Below are 20,149 nucleotides of genomic sequence, written 5' to 3'. Positions count from 1 at the left end.
AGTGGTATAAATAGCGATTTGTTTTTTACTTTCCCTGTGCCCCGAATACTAGCGTTGTAAGCTAATCAGCGGTCCGTGCTAGCTTGTTTCAAGGTACAAACACATTCTATTAGCATGAAAACATGTCCCAGTGAACAACAGAGTGGGTACACATCTGTTATTAACCCCTAGGTTCGTTTTGCGCCGGAATTGTCCTTTAACCTACAGCGCAGGCTACTTTTGTGTAACTTCTGAATGTTCATGCGAAATAAATGCCAAAACTAAGCAACATGGAAAAACATTTCTACAGAAGAAAAAGGTGTTTTATATTTAACTGATACACATTCAACTTAATAGCCTATCACAAGAGGTGACATTGATCTTCTTTAAAGTTAACATAAAGTGAAGTGACTGTCCCAGTGGTGGAATGTAACTATAAGCAGGGTGCGATTTGTGAAAAAAGCATAACAAAACATGCAAGAATTAAATCCCCCTTTCAATACCATGGATATAGTGGTATACATAATAGCCATGGTATTATTATGCATAGCCTCTCAATCTTTAATGTGTCATATCAATACATATTTTGTTTTTTGATTCATGTATTTGTATTCATTTTGTGCTTATGTATTTCTTTTTTATGTTTATTCTGTATGGTACTTGTTTTAGTTAAACCCTGCATTTTGCACGTAGGCCTACAGTAGACCACGCAACTCTCTTCTGCTGGTCACAGTCTGTCGCATGAAAATACTTGTTATGGTTTTACTTATTATTTAAATCAAATGTGTAGATAATTGTGGAAGAGGATTAGGGCCACATGTGAAAAATGCATTTGAGTTCTGAGTTTACAGTCAGAATTCTAAGTTGAAAGTTAGAAGAAATCTTCTGATTTTAAACTCAGAGCTCAAATACATTTTTCCCATGTGGCCCTTATTCCAGCCATGTCAACAACAACAAAAACGCTCGGCTTGCTCGCTAGCTAACTAGCTAGCTTAGCTCAGTTCCACAACAATATAATACATAACGTTATCTTACCTGATGTGTTTTGTCCGGCGAAGTTTTATCAGCAGAGAAGCGAAAGAACGACAGCAAGACCCTCTGCTCATGTGAGTTATTAGGTTACATCCTGGTACGACAGACATCGTAGCTTCAGAGAGACGTCATCCACGCGACTTTGACGTGTGTAGTATTTCTATTACAGGTGCCTGGTTAGGTATTCCTGGTAGAGCACGCGCCCACACGTAGTAGGGTTAGGCCTACTCATCGACACAGCTGCCGCAGGTTGATTCCGACCTGCTGCCCCATTGCTGCATGTTATTCCCCATCTCTCTCCCCTTTCATGTCTTCATCTGTCCTATGACAATGAAGGCCTAAAATGCCCAAAACTATTATCTTTATCTTTTGTGCCCATTGACACCTCGTAATACATCCATGATTGACACCTGATGTGTTTATGGCTTTTTTAAGGCATTTTGACTGCCGTGCTTCGTTTTGAAGGAGATGTGATGCATTTTGCATTTTCTGGGTGCAGTTTTGGGAATTGTGTGTAGAGTTTTGCAAAAAACGGAGCGATACTTTTGATAACGTGGGTAAGCAGATGTAAAAAAAACTGTAAACGATGGGGTTACAGGAGTAGTATCTGATCTGTGAGTCATTGTGAAATAGCGCCACCTGTCCATTGACACCTCGCTGTGGCCGAACATGGTAATGCAGCCTATTTCTCCCTGTCTCGTGGCGCTTTAGATGAGGGTTCCATTCTAAGCGAGTAGAGGCCACATTAAAAAATAACAAAACGGCAACACAATCTAATAGGCTCGTATTTTCAGCAGACAAAATAACTGAAAAAGTACTACAGTGGCAGCCGTGGCTGGAGGTAATGTGATTTAGCTTAGAGCCCAACTCACCATGACCATATACCCGATTAAAGTTCCTATTTTATGGATGAGTCATGAGAATTCCTATACATTCATTTCATATGGCATGTATCAGGCGTTACCCACAATTCCAATGGGCATCCTTATCCAAATAAAAGCCAATAATTTGAAAACAAAAGCAGTTTAAAATCTGAAAATAGTGTCTGCAGTGACTATGAGATAGAGAGAGTGTGTCCAACATGGGAATGAACAGAGAGTGTGTCCAACATGGGAGTGAACAGAGAAGAAAAATATACACCCTCAGTGAAACAAAGTCGACATTGGAGGCCTTTAAATACAGCTCGATTTCTTCTGTTACATAAGTAGCTGGGTGTGCAGCTGCAAGATTCCGAGCGAAATAGACGTAAACGCTGCATTGGGTCGGGCATTGATAGAGTATCTCTCTATCGTCGTTGCTGTATGTAGCATGTCAGTAGCAAGGAGACTAGAAGCCAGCTGTAGAGCTCCTTAGTTTTTTTCGATGCTTTTTTTAATTTACTCAGGTCAGATAATAGGCTACTGAGCCATATGCTCTTGTATGTTTGAAGACAGCTTAAAGTTGTCTGACTCCTGTAGTCTTACTATGTGTTTTTTTTCTCGCAGCCTAAAAAAAAAAGTATAGGTTTTACTCAACGCCTCATCTCTAAACAGTTTAAAAATAGGGTAGTCTAATAAATTATTACTTTTCAGGAGATAAAAAAAAAACAGGTTTCAGTGGGGAAAAAGGCAGTGCAAAATCTTCGGCCCGTGCCACTTGAGCCTCCAGTCAAGTGCCTGTTTTTTGTTAACAGAAGTTTAACTAACACTGATTAGGCTAGTTGTTGGTGATATTAGTTTTACTTGACAGAAACAGCTGTGCCCAAAAGCGCTGCGTAATTGTTATTTATTCACTTTCCAGCACTCTCCCGCATGTCACTGACAGATATTAGCCTACTGAATGTATTTATGTGGGCCTAAAAGACATTGCTCCCGGTAAATGCCTAAAGTAAAATTCCTTCAGGTGTAGTTAAAGAAACATTCTTGAAATTATTGGATGCCAATCACCATCAACTCCCCCGACATCTGTCCCTCTGAAGTGGATGAATTCACATAAAGTGCCCGCTTTTTCTAAACATAAAGGCTTTACCGGGCTTTACTGTCTCCCTCGGCAGCAGTCTAAATGTTGAAAGAGCGCCACCTGCCCATTGATCTCTTGCTGTGGCCGAAAATGGGAATGCAGTTTATTTCCCTCTGCCTCGTGTCGTGTTAGACCTGGGTTCGAATCCACGCGAGGAGTAGCCACATTAAAAATAAAAAAACAACGAAACATGATGGGCTCGTATTTCCAGTATACAGAACAACTAAACAGTACTACCGTTGCAGCTGAGGCTAAAGGAAATGTGATCACCATCAGCACAAAGCTGATTAAAGATTACACGTCATGTCTAAACAGTTCAAAATTAGGGCAGCCTAACTTGCCTAAGTAATTACTTTGCAGGAGATGAAAAAAACAGGCTTCAGTGTGGAAAAAGGCAGTTCAAGATTTTGCTTACCAGTTCTTTGTAGCTGGCTGGGTTACAGGTACGCGATGCTACGCTAATGGCGGGGGGAGGTACCTCATAATGGCAAAGGTAAGACATCAATCTAGGGTTTATTTTGCATTAACATTTATTCTTTACCTAAGTAAAGATTTATATAACACGTAGCCTATGTATTTAGAGGACATGGTCGGTCATGGCTACCCACATACCGTTGTTTACTGGATGTGCCAAGGCATCCCAACTCTGGGAAGTGCAATCATTAATTATCTATCACACGTTAATCCAGTAAATCACGGAGTGTCTATGATCAGTAGTAACCATAATTCTAACATCTAGCCATCTTCTTATCTGTGATTATATTCGCTGTAGCCTATGTTAAGATTTAACCAGTTATCAGCATAGTAATTAAGATGTATTCACAAGGGGCATTTATGGTGTCACTGCAGCAGTAAACAATAACATCACAATAACATTCAAGTAAAAATAATGTATTTATGCCACTTTCTGTAATTGTAGGTGCATCATAGCCAGTCACTGTCTGAAACCCAACTACAACCATGGGTGTCTTTGAAGAAGGATGGGACAGTCATGTGCGGCCACTGTACATGTAAAGCGGGCCTGGGAGAGAATTATCAACATTAAGTTACAAACGTGATGAAAGAGTGCATCCCTCAATCTCTTTGAGTGTGTCCTCCCAGGTGTATGGTGTAGTTCCTTTGCCTATTTATTCCTAATGTTCCTGTTATATTGTTCCTGTTATATTTCATTTACACCTTTTTAAACTAGTATGTGATAGAATATGATACAAGAGAATATTATGTGCTGTTAAGATTAGGCCAATTTTGGGTACTGACATCTATAGTACTTATAGTTCTTAGGGAAATGAGAAAATAAATCCAATTTAAAGGGCACTCAAAGAGCTACAATGACTTAATAACATTATTTTTCTAATTGTCAGATGGGGATGTGAACAGGAACAAAAAGCCAGAGAGACGTATGAGGCTTACGCTGCACAACAGCATCAGGACCTGAGTGTTCGTGATGTTGGTCTCCACATTGATCCCTCCCGTCCCTACCTTGGAGCATCTCCAGATGCCTTGCTGTCCTGCTCCTGCTGTGGCAATGGTATTTTGGAGCCCAAGTGCCCACACTGTGCCAAAGACACCGGAGTCCTCATTGCCACGCCTCTGCGTTGAGAACACAGATGGTACATATGCACTTAACAGAGATCATCAATACCACTACCATGTGCAAGCCCAGTTGTTTGTGATGAGGTGGAAGTTCTGTGACTTCATGGTGTGGTCTACATCTAATTCTTTCTTACAGAGGATTTTGCCTGATGCTGACTTTTTTACAGAAGCAGTGCAGCATGTCGAGGCCTTCTATAGGTCAGCCATTTTATCTGAGTTATTGGCCAAGACATATACATGCCCAGATAGACTGCTATCAGACAAAACACAGTCCATAGACTCACAAGAATTGGAGGAGTAGTAGAGCGTTGTTCAAAACATGAAGTGTTTATGAAGAATAATTAATATGATTTAAATGTTGGTTGTGTGTATGTATGTATAATCAAACAACAGTACTTATTTACAGAAAAACACCTTTCAACACGTTATATAAAAGCCAACCTAAATTACATAATGTACACTCATATACAACTTCCAAATACAAAGTGTGAATGTGTTGGGGAACTGACACAAGTTATAAAACAGCAGAGTGACAGCTTCATTTTGATGAAACTGTGTGACCCAGACACAATACTGACTAAATAGGAGACCTTGATAAATGCTCTCGTTCCCCGTATTTAATACTAAAGCACAAGCTGGTGGTGACATCTCAATCAAAAAGATGACCCCTCTGCAAATTCATCCACCATCATATGTGTATTACAAGAGACCGATGATGAGATGACATGCATGGCAAAGGCTATCTACATGGCTTATGAGTCACTGGACCCACTGTACACACCATCTTACATTATGCAGCCACTAGACTGATACATAACTTCAATAATAGTATATAATAGATGGTCTTAAAAATATTGGTTCTATGCAACTCAAAACAGTACTCTGTTACATTTTAGCTAATGTTAATGGATAATGTGTTTAGCAGCTAATCAATTGGCACCACTGAGGGCACAGATTTGTCAGGGCACAAGCCACTCTGACTATTTTGTCAAGAGAGGTGAACTCTTCTTCTTCTGATGACTTCATCAGAAGACTGATGAGCACAGGTCCATGCAACATTCTGTACTTGGATCGTGCTTGACCTATTACCCTCTCAACGTGTATGCAGACTGCTGCAAGTTTTCTGGAATCTTCAGTTCAACAGCGCCCAGCTGTTTTTTCCCCCGTGTAAAGGCAGGAGTTTCAACCCTCGCACAGTACAAGCCAACTTGTTCCTGAATCCTAAAGCCACGGTCTGCTAGGATCAAGTCTCCTGGTAGGAGATTATCCAAAAAACCCACTGTTTGCTGTGATGTGAGCATCAGTTGATCGCCCACCCCAGCCATTGGAGATGAAGGAGATTATCCCTTATGGAGTTATACCTATTAGGTATTTTATGGTGTTGTGCAATTTATACTGTGAGTATGTCTCTGCCCTTGCCTTCAAATCTTTAGGTCTGTCAATGGTAATTTCAAAACTATTATTGACATGCAATGTTTGAAAGACTTTCTGAAACACATTGGCAGAGATGTTTGGACATCATCTCTGTCAGGCCGTACCACACACACAGGTACTAAGTTTTCATTTAGTATATTAATGACATTTGTAAAAACTCTTGAAATTGTAGACATATGAACACCAAACAGATATGACAAAAAAAGCAATCGGAAGGTTAAGCCTGATCCTCATTAATGTCAACAGTAGCTGGTGGAAGATAGCGATGTTTGCCATATCCTTAAGTAATGGCGTTAACAGATCAATCATTGCCGTAAACACTTTATAGTTGGGAAGTCCTGTAAAGGTGCTCTGTTCCAGATCTGAGGGCTTCAGCTTCTTCAGAGCAAGAGTATCACCCAGGAGTTGCTGACACTCAAATTCAAGAGACTCAATGTAGTCTGAAGTGAGGTCTGTTTGGCACATTGCATCACATTTGCCACTAGTTTCACTGATGCTAGACTCTTCTACAATCTCCTCTTCAGCCTCACCTAACACATTCATCTCAGCTGAGAGATTGAGGAGTGCCCTGGCAGCTTCGCGTTTGGACGACGACCGTCGCTTTTTTCTTCATTGCCTCTCTGACCTCATACTTCCCTAGACTTCCCAGGGCTCTCCGCTTCTCAGGGGACTTGGTGTGCGCAAACACTGACAGGGGATAAAGGGTCATCGCTCTTCTGTCCTGATAAAAGAAATCAGTAAGTCGGTATATATTCAATATGACATCAGCCTAGTCATAAAATATTGGGAAACTGCCTGAGTACCACCAAGAGGGAGCTGAGAACCATGGTCCCAGCCTGTAACTATCCTGACACGTCATCTATTTTCTATTTGTAAAGTAAATTACTGTTGAGCGACAAAAACAACCACTGGATGGGAAAAGGGTATTTTACAATAACTTTGAATGCAGCACGAGGTCTGGTCTGTGTTGGTTTTCCGACCACGGCAGAGGAATCCTCTACAGTGAAATACAGACAAACTTTTACACCGTACCTGTCAGCATTTTAACCGTGTTTACTCCAGCTGCTAGCTAACGGTAGGCTAACGTTACCTGCTGTCAAGTGTAGTGTTAACTAGCCTCACATGCGGCAATGTTTCCGTTGCCTCTAACGTAAGTTTAGGAGCATTAGAGAGAAGCGCAGAAATTTAAGTGACACTGAAATCGCGTTGGCACCGGTTCCGTATTAGCACCGGGTCTTGGTACTCAACCCTAGTAATAACCACTTGTGTCAGATACAGATGACACTGTTTGAGACAGTTGATCAGTGTATTCCTGACATTAAGCTACGTTTGTGAATGGGTAGACTGCACAGCCCTATCATGCTAGCTAGGAAGTTGGTACTTGCCCATTACATAGGCAACTCATGTTACAAATGACAATTTGACTGGGTATCCGTCTGGACATGGATAGACGGTATGGTATTACACAAATGAAGTACACGTAACTGGGAAATACATGAATCTTACCTTGTAAAAAAATGCTCGCTGCAAATCCTGGAGTACTTGGAGGGCTACCAGTCCTTTCTGCTGAAGTAACCCATCACTGCCTTCTCTCCCCATCAAATGGTATTCGATAAAAAAGATATATTGGCTTTACCCTGTCTATTAGCACAGCCCACCGCAGAGTAGTTTGGCTTGCCGTCCGTCTACAACATAGCTCTTCTGCCGTCCGTCATGGCGTTCAGAGTCGCGCAGTAGAGCGCAGAGATGGGGACTCGAGTCTGAGACTCGGACTCGAGTCGCACTTAAGTCGCACAAACAGCTGACTTCAGACTTGACTCGGACTCGACCCAAAAGACTTCAGACTTGACTTGCGACTCGACCCAAAAGACTTCACACTTGACTCGGACTCGAGCTTCGAGACTCGTCAACACCCTTTTTTTCATGCAATTATTGTTTTTAAATCTAATTTGATTTATGTATTTCTATTTTCTTTTACTGGTGCATATACGTTGGGGAAAGCGCATGGCGAGCTGCATGTCCCTTGGCCTTTCCCGTAATGTGCAATGTACGCATGCGCTATGCGGCACGCGCACACATCAAAAAAATGCAGTGACGATGGCGACACCAAGTCCTCCTGCAGTTGTGCCTTTTGTCATTAGTTTTGCTTACAATAACTTCATAAACAGTGGCAGTAAGCGAACAGCTACATGCAAGTTGTGTGGCACCAAGATACATGACATCGAACTTCATCAGGCATCTCAAAAAGCACCCAGATAGGTCAGTCACTTGCTAATGTGAAAGAGACGTTACATTTAGCATATATCGTAACAGGTAACAAGCTAGCCATCGCAAAGTGTTGTGCTAATACTGGGAACATGCAAATTTTATCGTTATAGTTGTATCCATATGATGTGACAGACTTAGGTTAATATTTCACCAGTAGCAGAAGATTAGAATATACGATGTCCTAAGTTGGAGACCCAATGTAAGTTCTGGATGTAACAGAATTAAGCTTCATATCCACTCGTGGCTGCAGTGCCCACATTTTATTTCAGAAAAAAAACATGATAGAAACGTTTAGTATTACTTTAGCTATTTCCCCCAAAGAACACTACAAATATGTCAGTTTTATGCAGATTTTATTAGTGGCAAGCAAAATAATTTCCCATGTCCATCTACAGGTTTACAGAATTCACCAATGCTAAAAAATGTACAATTGGAGAGGGACAGAGCAGCATTGAGTCACTCATTATTCAGCCAAGAGGTGTGCAACTGTATCATCAGGGACATCCTAGGCAGAAGGCCATCCCTGAATCAATCATTAATGAACTCATCATTTCATGCAACCTGCCACTGTCATTGATTGACAAGCCCAGCTTCAGAAATTTTCTGTCAGTGGTAGATGAAAGATATTGTCCACTAAGTCGGAGCTCCGTAACAAGAAGACTGAATGAGCTTGCAACAGACAAAGAGGCCACGATCAAATCAAAATTAGAGAAAACAGACATTGTGTCTGTTACTGTGGACATCTGGACCAACAGGACCATGCGTGGCTTTTTAGGAATTACTGCCCACTTCATGGAGCTAGACAGAAGCAACCCAAGACTCCAGTCAGTTCTATTAAGCTGTGAAAGATTCACAGGGTCTCACACTGGTGAGAGGATTAGTGAAAAATTTGAGGAAGTATGTGATAACTTCAACATAAAGCACAAATTAGATTACATTATCTGTGACAACGCTTCGAACATGAAGAAAGCCTTTACGGTTTGTTTTCCCTCTGCTACAAGTAGCGAAGATGATGACCTGGAAAATGGCGACCTGTGGGAGGACGTAAATGAATATAACCAGGATGATGTGGAATCCATCCAGAGCAGCTGCAAAAACAACTTCAGTGCTTTGCGCATTCGCTGCAGCTCGTTGTGCTGGATGGACTGAAAGATATAAAAGTTCTGAACAGCCTAATGGCAAAGGTGACAAAATTTTGCACTTTACTGCATTCTACTTGTGGCCTAAAAGAGGCATTTGAAGCAGAGTATGGAGCCAACCGTAGTATCCCCTCTGCTATAGTGACAAGATGGAACAGCACTCTGCGCCTTGTTGAAGCAGTCACTGACTTGGATCTTCAAAGCCTGAATACACTCCTGGACACCCAAGGTCATAAAGACCTGTGTTTATCAGCCAGAGAATGGGGTCAGCTGAAAGAACTTGTGGAAATTTTGGACCCATTTCTTCAAGCAACGGACCTCACTCAAGGGGAGAAAGTTGTGACCTTTAGTGCAGCCCTCCCTTGTGTACTGTCACTTAACAGCCATCTCATCAGGATGTTGAATGCTACTCGCCACCTGGTTGGTTTAGTGAAAGCCCTGCAGAAGTCCCTTCAACACCGCTTTAAGGGTATATTTGTAAGTGTAATAATGGATGACTCCAGTGACGTGGCAGTAGATCTTCCATTTGGGGACATTGTCTACATGATGTCAGCAGTACTAGATCCATCATTCTGCCTCTTTTGGCTAGAGCAAGATGTCCAAGCACCAGATGAAGTAAAGAGTGAAGTCAAGGAGATGATAATAGGTAGGTGTACCCACCATTTCCAAACACCAACTATCACACACACCACATTATGCATATTAAAAATGTCAATTATTATGTTGTATATTGTCTTCCTAGATTGATTCACAACATCGACACTGTGTGTAGTCCCATGATGCTGTAACTAAACATGGTTTTTGATAAACTTACAGACCTGGTGTTGGCTGAGGCTCGGAAACTGACTCTACCTGAAAGCAGCAGTGGAGACGATGATCAGGAAGAGTCACCACCTGCTAAAACTCCACGACTTTTCTCTGGCTACCGGAAGAAAAGCACCAAGAAAAGTGTGAATCATGGCTCATCTGTCCATATATATATATATATATATATACAATGTTGAAACAGAAAATATATATTATATTATATATATAGACACCACATATCTCAACCCCTCTCATACTCTTTTAATGACCTTTGGCATAATGCAGATAATAGGCTACCTAGCCTAATGAGCTATTGTGTTTGAAGACTTACAGTTGTCTGACTTTGTCTCTATAAGACCCGACGCCTCACTTCATGTCTAAACAGTTTAAAATTAGGGTAGTCTAATAAATTATTACTTTCCAGGAGATTAAAAAAAACAGGCTTCAGTGGGGAAAAATGCACTGCAAGATCTTTAAACCCCATCAAATTTCCCTTTAATGAAGTAAAATTCCTTCAGGAGTAGTTTAATAAACATTCTTGAAATGATTGGATGCCAATCACCATCAACTCCCCCGACATCTGTCCCTCTGAAGTGGATTAATTCACACATAGTGCCCTGTATATATAATATAATATATATTTTCTGTTTCAACATTGCATTGGTGTTTACACCACATATCTCAACCCCTCTCAGCAAATTACTTTCACTGTAGAACATTGTATGGGAATGTACATTTAAGCCTATGAAAGACAAAAGAGCTTTAGATTTATGATGCAAATGCTTCTTTTTGAGATGTGTTTATGGCATTTTAAAGGCATTTTGACTGCAGTGTTTCCTTTTGAAGGAGATGTGAGGCATTTTGCATTTTGTGGGTGCAGTTTTGGTTATTGTGTGTAGAGTTTTGAAAAACGGAGAGATAGTTTTGAAAACGTGTTTAAGCTGATGTAAATAAGCTGATGTAAATAAAAAAAACTGTAAACGATGAGGCTCCAGGAGTAGTATCTGATCTGTGAGTCATTGTGAAACAGCGCCACCTGTCCATTGACACCTCGCTGTGGCCGAACATGGTAATGCAACCTATTTCTCCCTGCCTCGTGGCGCTTTAGATGAGGGTTCCATTCTAAGCGAGTAGAGGCCACATTAAAAAATAACAAAACGACAACACAATCTAATAGGCTCGTATTTTCAGCAGACAAAATAACTGAAAAAGTACTACAGTGGCAGCCGTGGCTGGAGGAAATGTGATTTAGCTTAGAGCCCAACTCACCATGACCATATACCTGATTAAAGTTCCGATTTTATGGATGAGTCATGAGAATTCGTATACATTAATTTTACATGGCCTGTATCAGGCGTTACCCACAATTCCAATGGGCATCTTCAGCCAAATCAAAGCCAATCATTTGAAAACTAAAGCAATTTAAAATCTATACTCAGTGTCTGCAGTGACTATGAGATAGAAAGAGTGTGTCCAACATGGGAATGAAGAGAGAGTGTATCCTACATGAAAGTAAACAGAGAAAACAAGTATGCACCCTCAGTGAAACACAGTCAACTTTAGAGGCCTTTAAATACAGCTCGATCCCACAATGATTCTGTAGGTTGCAGTGCAGCTGCGAGACTTGGAGTTATAAGACGTAGCCCGTGCGTAGAGGTGGGCATTGATAAAGCGTTGTAGAATTTGATACTACCTCTCTCTATCTCCCCAATCCCCAGCCGTTGTTGCTGCGTGTAGCACGTCTGTTAGCAATGAGTATCTAAGCTACCACCTTGAAGCAACTTACATTTTTCAATTGCTTCATAGTTTTTTTTAAGCTTTGACATCATACTCTTTTAATGACCTTTGGCATAATGCAGATAATAGGCTACCTAGCCTAATGATCTATTGTGTTTGAAGACTTACAGTTGTCTGACTTTGTCTCTATAAGACCCGACGCCTCACTTCATGTCTAAACAGTTTAAAATTAGGGTAGTCTAATAAATTATTACTTTCCAGGAGATTAAAAAAAACAGGCTTCAGTGGGGAAAAAGGCACTGCAAGATCTTTAAACCCCATCAAATTTCCCTTTAATGACGTAAAATTCCTTCAGGAGTATTTTAATAAACATTCTTGAAATGATTGGATGCCAATCACCATCAACTCCTCCGACATCTGTCCCTCTGAAGTGGATTAATTCACACATAGTGCCCGCTTTTTCTAAACATAAAGGCTTTACCGGGCTTTACTGTCTCCCTCCGCAGCAGTCTAAATGTTGAAAGTGCGCCACCTGCCCATTGACCTCTTGCTGTGGCCGAAAATGGTAATGCAGTTTATTTCCCTCTGCCTCGTGTCGTGTTAGACGCGGGTTCGAATCTACGCGAGGAGTGGCCACATTAAAAATAAAAAAACAACGAAACATGATGGGCTCGTATTTCCAGCAGACAGAACAACTAAACAGTACTACAGTTGCAGCTGAGGCTAAATGAAATGTGATTTAGCTTAGAGCCCACCTCACCATCAGCACAAACCTGATTAAAGATTACACTTCATGTCTAAACAGTTTAAAATTAGGCAGCCTAACTTGCCTAAGTAATTACTTTGCAGGAGACGAAAAAAACAGGCTTCATTGTGGAAAAAGGCAGTGCAAGATCTGCAAGGCTAGTTTTTGGCGATATTAGGATCCTGGAGATGTCTTTTTAGTTTCGCTTGATCGAAACAGCTGTGACCAAAAGCGCTGCGTAATTCACACAATGGTCTGGTTGTCTCTGAGTGTTGTGGCCCGCTGCAACCCGCTGCATGTAGGCTAGCTTACTGATGAAATGCTTTATCTGGAGGTGCATTTCTCTCTGTGTCACACCTGAAGTAACGGCCATCTTTGGCTCGGTTTTTTTTTTTTTTTTTATCCAGCAGTGTCCTCATATTTTTGATCTGTTCCCCATAACTTTTTCTGGGCATCTTGCATAAATAAAATAATAAAGGGGAGATGTGCGTTTTTGTCAGACGTTTTGCACTTTGTTTTGACACACCATTCAACTGCTATTTTTATTTAATTAATATAATATAGACTAATAGTCAGCTGCAAATATGGCTTGACCCCAAAAAAAATTCTAACAAAAGATTTCTCAGTGGTTTACAGTAGTATCAGATGTATTTAAAAACATACTAAAAGTTTACCCAAGTTTGACTCCAAGAAAGGCCCCATTTTCAAAATGGCGGCCGTCAGGTCCTTAAAATGACCATTACTACTTTGAATTCCTCCTAGACCAGGAATACTGGTGCCTGATACATGTTTTGGCCATGTAATATTCTAATTAGCATATTTGCATGATACATAAGTGATTACAAGTACAATTATATAATAAAGCAATTAGTTACAAGCATATTTATGTGAAAAATAAGGGTGAATACAATTACATACAATTTAATAATACAATTTCCCTTAAGCAATTGCATATTTCTCCTTTCTCATATCGTTTAAATAAATTCATTAGAACTGTGTGGTACTGTAAAATTAGTCAAAACACGTGAAGCCTCAATACCGCTAACCCCATTTTTTTTTTTTATATATATTTTTTTATAATGCGTTTTGTTTTTTTCACCTTTTGTTTTTTATACTTTTTAAATACTTTTCTTATTTATATATCTTTTTCTATTTTCTTCAATTGTTTCCTCTTAATTAGTTTATTTTTTATACTTTTTTTGCACTGTGACCTTCATTAGATTTACCATTAGTCGTCACACTCTTCCTCCCATAGAGGTTGATTATAGTGATTCTCACAATTCCCAACTTGACATGGTCCACAAGCAGGCAGGCATGGTAGTCCATATGCCCTGCAACTGCACCGTTGTGGCAGTTGTGCAATTACAGTGGAACATCTGCAGGAGGCTTTCTGGGGCAGCAATCTTATTGGTCATAACTGGCAGGAACCGGTTGTCCACCAGTTTCCATCCCCAATCCACTGTGTTCATGTCACCTTCCTTTCCAATCCACACCATGATCTCGAAGTAAACTCGTTGGCAGTGGTATTTGGTTGAGGACTCAATTGGAGGCAGACGTTATGGGGTAACAAATGATTTGGCGGTAACGATTTTCTTGCTAAAAAGGTTGTAGCGCAAAGAGGCAAGTGAATCGGTACTCTTTCCGCCAAACAACACTGCCATTGCCTTGGTTCCACGGTCCTCTATGACATTCCTTGCTTGATGTGGGAGCAGAAACACGTTTGCACAGGACTGGATGGTTGATTCACCATTCACAAGTTTCTGGAATGCTGTCTGTTTGCCAACACTAAAAGTGCGTGAAGTTGTATCACATCCTGTGAAGGCATGAATAAACAGCAACTGGGAACACAAGTCACTTCCCAGGACTTGTTTCATCTCACTGATGTTGTACACTTTAGTAGCTTTGGACTTGAACGAAAATAGAGGCCTCTATTGTTCGTCCCAGCATAGTAGATGAGAAGAATGAGTAAGTCTGTATCCTCCCCTATCAAGGTTGTGGGCTGCAGTTCTGAGGCCTTGACTGCAGCTTTGACTATGTCCACGTCTGCATCACCTGATGCATTGATAGCAGTGCAACCCTTCTTCTCCAGCTCCTCGGGCATAAGATTGATAAGTCCTTGTTTGTTGCAAGATCTGGAAAGGAAATCATCCTTTCTTCCCACAAACTCCGTCTCTGCATTGAAGGTAACGATGGGGTGAGTGTTTTCACTACGTCTCTGATGCGTATTTTCTTTGATGGAAGGACCTTCGCTATAACCAGTGGTGGAGGAAGTACTGAATCTCAGTACTTAAGTAAAAGTACAAATAACCAGTATTTTAAAGACCGCTTACCCTGCTTACCGATAGTTACGCGTCTGATTTTAAGGAAGAACAATTATTTATTTACGATACATTATTCATTCACAAACAAAATTGGTGTCCTTAAAGGTTGGATTTTTCCTCATTTTTTTAAATTAAGGCACTAAGATCAATTTCCAAAAGATGATTTCTTTATTCCTCTTTTTAGTCAACTTTAGCATGGGTGTCCTATTTTTTTCACATGACTGTATATATATATATTCTGTTTCAACATTGCATTGGTGTTTACACCACATATCTCAACCCCTCTCAGCAAATTACTTTCACTGTAGAACATTGTATGGAAATGTAGATTTAAGCCTATGAAAGACAAAAGAGCATTAGATTTAGAACAACAGTGTGTACGTGGTATATCCTAAAATGTAGCCTACTGTTATGAAAAAAGCCATTTGATGCAAATGCTTCTTTTTGAGATGTGTTTAAGGCATTTTTAAGGCATTTTGACTGCAGTGTTTCATTTTGAAGGAGATGTGAGGCATTTTGTATTTTGTGTGTGCAGTTTTGGGAATTGTGTGTAGAGTTTTGAAAAACGGAGAGAGAGTTTTGAAAACGTGTTTAAGCAGATGTAAAAAAAAACTGTAAACGATGAGGCTCCATGAGTAGTATCTGATCTGTGAGTCATTGTGAAACAGCGCCACCTGTCCATTGACACCTCGCTGTGGCCGAACATGGTAATGCAGCCTATTTCTCCCTGCCTCATAGCGCTTTAGATGAGGGTTCCATTCTAAGCGAGTAGAGGCCACATTAAAAAATAACAAAACGACAACACAATCTAATAGGCTCGTATTTTCAGCAGACAAAATAACTGAAAAAGTACTACAGTGGCAGCCGTGGCTGGAGGAAATGTGATTTAGCTTAGAGCCCAACTCACCATGACCATATACCTGATTAAAGTTCCAATTTTATGGATGAGTAATAATAATTCGTATACATTAATTTTACATGGCCTGTATCAGGCGTTACCCACAATTCCAATGGGCATCCTTATCCAAATAAAAGCCAATAATTTGAAAACAAAAGCAGTTTAAAATCTGAAAATAGTGTCTGCAGTGACTATGAGATAGAGAGAGTGTGTCCTACATGGGAGTGAACAGAGAAGAAAAATATACACCCTCAGTGAAACAAAGTCGACATTGGAGGCCTTTAAATACAGCTCGATTTCTCTATCTTTTAGGTAGCTGGGTGTGCAGCTGCAAGATTCCGAGCGAAATAGACGTAAACGCTGCATTGGGTCGGGCATTGATAGAGTATCTCTCTATCGTCGTTGCTGTATGTAGCATGTCAGTAGCAAGGAGACTAGAAGCCAGCTGTTAAGCTACCTGTACTTTTCAATGTTTTTTTAATTTACTCAGGTCAGATAATAGGCTACTGAGCCATATGCTCTTGTATGTTTGAAGACAGCTTAAAGTTGTCTGACTCCTGTAGTCTTACTATGTGTTTTTTTTCTCGCAGCCTAAAAAAAAAAGTATAGGTTTTACTCAACGCCTCATGTCTAAACAGTTTAAAATTAGGGTAGTCTAATAAATTATTACTTTTCAGGAGATAAAAAAAAAACAGGTTTCAGTGGGGAAAAAGGCAGTGCAAAATCTTCGGCCCGTGCCACTTGAGCCTCCAGTCAAGTGCCTGTTTTTTGTTAACAGAAGTTTAACTAACACTGATTAGGCTAGTTGTTGGTGATATTAGGATCCTGGAGATGTCTGTTTAGTTCTACTTGACAGAAACAGCTGTGCCCAAAAGCGCTGCGTAATTGTTATTTATTCACTTTCCAGCACTCTCCCGCATGTCACTGACAGATATTAGCCTACTGAATGTATTTATGTGGGCCTAAAAGACATTGCTCCTGGTAATAAAGTAAAATTCCTTCATGCGTTCAAGAAACCTTATTGAAATTATTTGATGACTAACACCATCAAATCTCCCTGTAATAAAGTAAAATTCCTTCAGGAGTACTTCGAGAAACATTCTTGAAATAGGGTGACCAGATTCGGGACAGTCCCGAAATCCAAGCAGTTGTCCCGAATACCGAATCCTGCCCTAATTGTCCCAAAAATTAGAGCAAAGTCTCAAGAGCAGACTCTCGAGTAGTATCCGGGAGAGTTTAACTACATCTCCCTCCAGCCACACAGAAATCTAAGCCTGTGTTCAGTATTCTCAGACATGACGTGACCCAACCGTTTCTACAGTCGATATCTTATGCTACGTTTACACGTGGCTGGCTATTTTCATAAACAGACATTTCAACCTCTCCATTTTCAAAAATAAAATCGTGCACAGCTGTCAGTTTTCAGAAAATTGTTTGTTTACATGTACCCGTGTAAATATACCGTCAATACCGTCAAGAGCATGCTAAACCTGTAGGTGGCAGTGTAACGAGAAGCTCAAGCCCACGTTAGCCAATCAGAATCCCGAAAATAGCAACAGCAGCAACAAATCACCTCCTCTCTGTTCTCTTCCTCGGCTGCCTAAACCCAAGGGGGTAAGCTTCGCTTCAGAGCTCAAACCTCCTATGGCGCCATTTTGATGCTACAAAGCGATCACCCGACGTTAGCATCCCATTGACTCCCATTCATTTTGACATCACTTTGACAGCGAATAACTTTACATCTGAAGCGTTTAAAGACTTTATTTGTCCATTGTTTATTTCTAAAGAAACACGACAATGTATAAAAGGCTATATATAAATGGCTCCGTAGCAGACGTTTTTAGAAAAATAGGCTAACGATTGTGTCATAACCACGCGACTTACTGTCTCATAGTAGAGGAATTACCGTATAGTACAGGAGAAGCTCGCAGGCAGTTTCCACTCACATTAGCTGTTTAAGTGTAATTACTAATGTTAACTAGCATTTTAGTTAGCAATAATTAGCCTGTGTCTATGTTATCTCCTTACATATACCTACGCTCTTCGTCTCTGCAAGATTGGGAATGATTGAGATTTCTCTTGGCACAGCTACCAGAAGTCTTCCAACTTTCAGACAAGTTGCTCACGTCACATCTACGTCGTCTCTCTCAGTTGGAGGCTGCGCAGTAACACTCAGCCATCACCAGAAAAATGCTTCTAATATCCTTCACTGGTCTCCGTCCAGAGCAACGGGATCTGTTGGTCCATTCTTATATACTGTATATGCCTAAACCTCCGTTTGTCTCAGTTTACATGCAAACATGCAAAGGAAGACTTCAAAAATCTCCGCTCTGGCCGGAGTTTTTAGAAAGACTGGTTTTCAGAGGCGAATTCTCCGTTTGCGTGTAAACGAAGGGCACAAACGAAGGGAAATGTCTCCATTTTTCAAAATAACCATGTGCGTGTAAACAGGGCCTAAAGCAGCTGGGATGCTATCCTGGCTGCTGCAGTCGAGTAGTCAATATGTTTGCTTTGAAATTCATGTTACGTGCAGGCGGCCACGAGAAGGAGTGATTGGATTGGATGTTGCTGATGTTAAAGCGCAGTCATTGTGTTTGTTTTATTTGTTTCATAATGACACTCAAGTTCATGACTTTAATGATTTTTTTATATGTATTTTTGGGTTTACGTGACAGAAAGTTGAATTCCTGAATAAAAATAATAAATCATTTTGGTTGCGGAGTTTTGAAATTCATGTTAAAAAAGAAAGAGAGGGAGAAGAAATGCAGCAAAGGGCCGGAGGGTCGGATTCCAACCCCTGGCCGCTGCGGTAAGGACTGAGCCTTGGTACACGGGGCGCACACTCTACCAGGTGCGATACCAGGGCGGCCCCAGCAGTTTCACCCATGTTTTTATGTATTCAGAGACGTTGGAAGTATCGACAGCTTCCCTTTACTGCACCAAAGGTTTTTAGTTTGGTTTTTAATAAAGAAGTGGTGCTCTCTGACTTTCATTTCTGATTTTGAAATCTCAGATTTACAGGTATAGAGAGCCATTGGATACGTTTCTTTTAAACCTATGTATTGTATTGATATATGAGTGTTTTCTAAACAATTTACTTAAATGATGAAAGGCTGTGGCATTGTATCCTGTTCCCTTAATTGCTATTAATTGCTATGACTGTTCCCTTAATTGCTATGACTGTTCCCTTAATTGCTATGACTGATCCCTTAATTGCTATGACTGTTCCCTTAATTTCTATGACAAGTCATAAGAAATATTGACTTGTCATAGCAAAAACACACATCAAGTCATCTGGTGAAGTGTTCCCGGCTGGTAAACGCAGACCTCCATTTATTGGCGCCATTCATCTGCACGTACGGCAGAAAATCTGCAAACTTTCCCTGAAATTAACTGCTTACTCTAGTGATATCTTGCTAGCTCGGTAGACAAAGTACGTGCTACCGAATGCACCGATTATTGCATGTCTCATATAGCCTTCTCACATACAATTTGGCCCACATAAAGCCCTATAAAGTCAGCCAAAAACCACACGTATTCAAAATCTAAATTTCAGGAACAGGAGTCTTCTTCTTCTTCGCCCAGAAAAAGAAAAAAGGATATTGAAAAGAGCAAGAGACCGGCTTTTTGAAGCGTGAAGGCTACCGTAGCTGTAATACGGACTTTGAACTGCGTGGCGCGAGAGAGTTGATTGCGATATATGATCTCAACGCTAGATGGGAGAAATTCTTACACTTTGGACCTTTAAAGCTATTTATTTAATTAAATTATGAAATCTATTGTTGTTCCATCTCCTTTATTGTTGTTGTACTATATATTTGGCCCTGTTCTTACAGCCCTGACACCTCATGTCAGTACAACAGTTTAAACATTTTTTTTTTTAAGAATTCTTGATTGTTTACCTGGAACATTTTCCCACTTCACACCATTATTAACATAACTACAGAAGAGGATTAGGGCCACATATGAAAAATGTATTTGAGTGATGAGTTTAAAGTCAGAATTTACAGATTAATGTATTTGATATAGTTCCTTGTGTACTTACATACATCAAGAAAATGAAAAGACTGTTCTCCACCAGCCACTTGCAGTGCAACAGGAAAATACAATCATAAATACATATGTAAGAATACATAGGCTCAATTAAAAAAAAACTGTTTTGACTTTAAACTCCAAATTCTGACTTTAAACTCAGAAT

The sequence above is a fragment of the Sander vitreus genome, chromosome 1, assembly GCF_031162955.1.
Source record: "Sander vitreus isolate 19-12246 chromosome 1, sanVit1, whole genome shotgun sequence".
In the NCBI taxonomy this organism is placed as follows: Eukaryota; Metazoa; Chordata; class Actinopteri; order Perciformes; family Percidae; genus Sander; species Sander vitreus.
The sequence above is the reverse complement of the archived record's forward strand: the minus strand, read 5'-3'. Positions refer to the sequence as shown.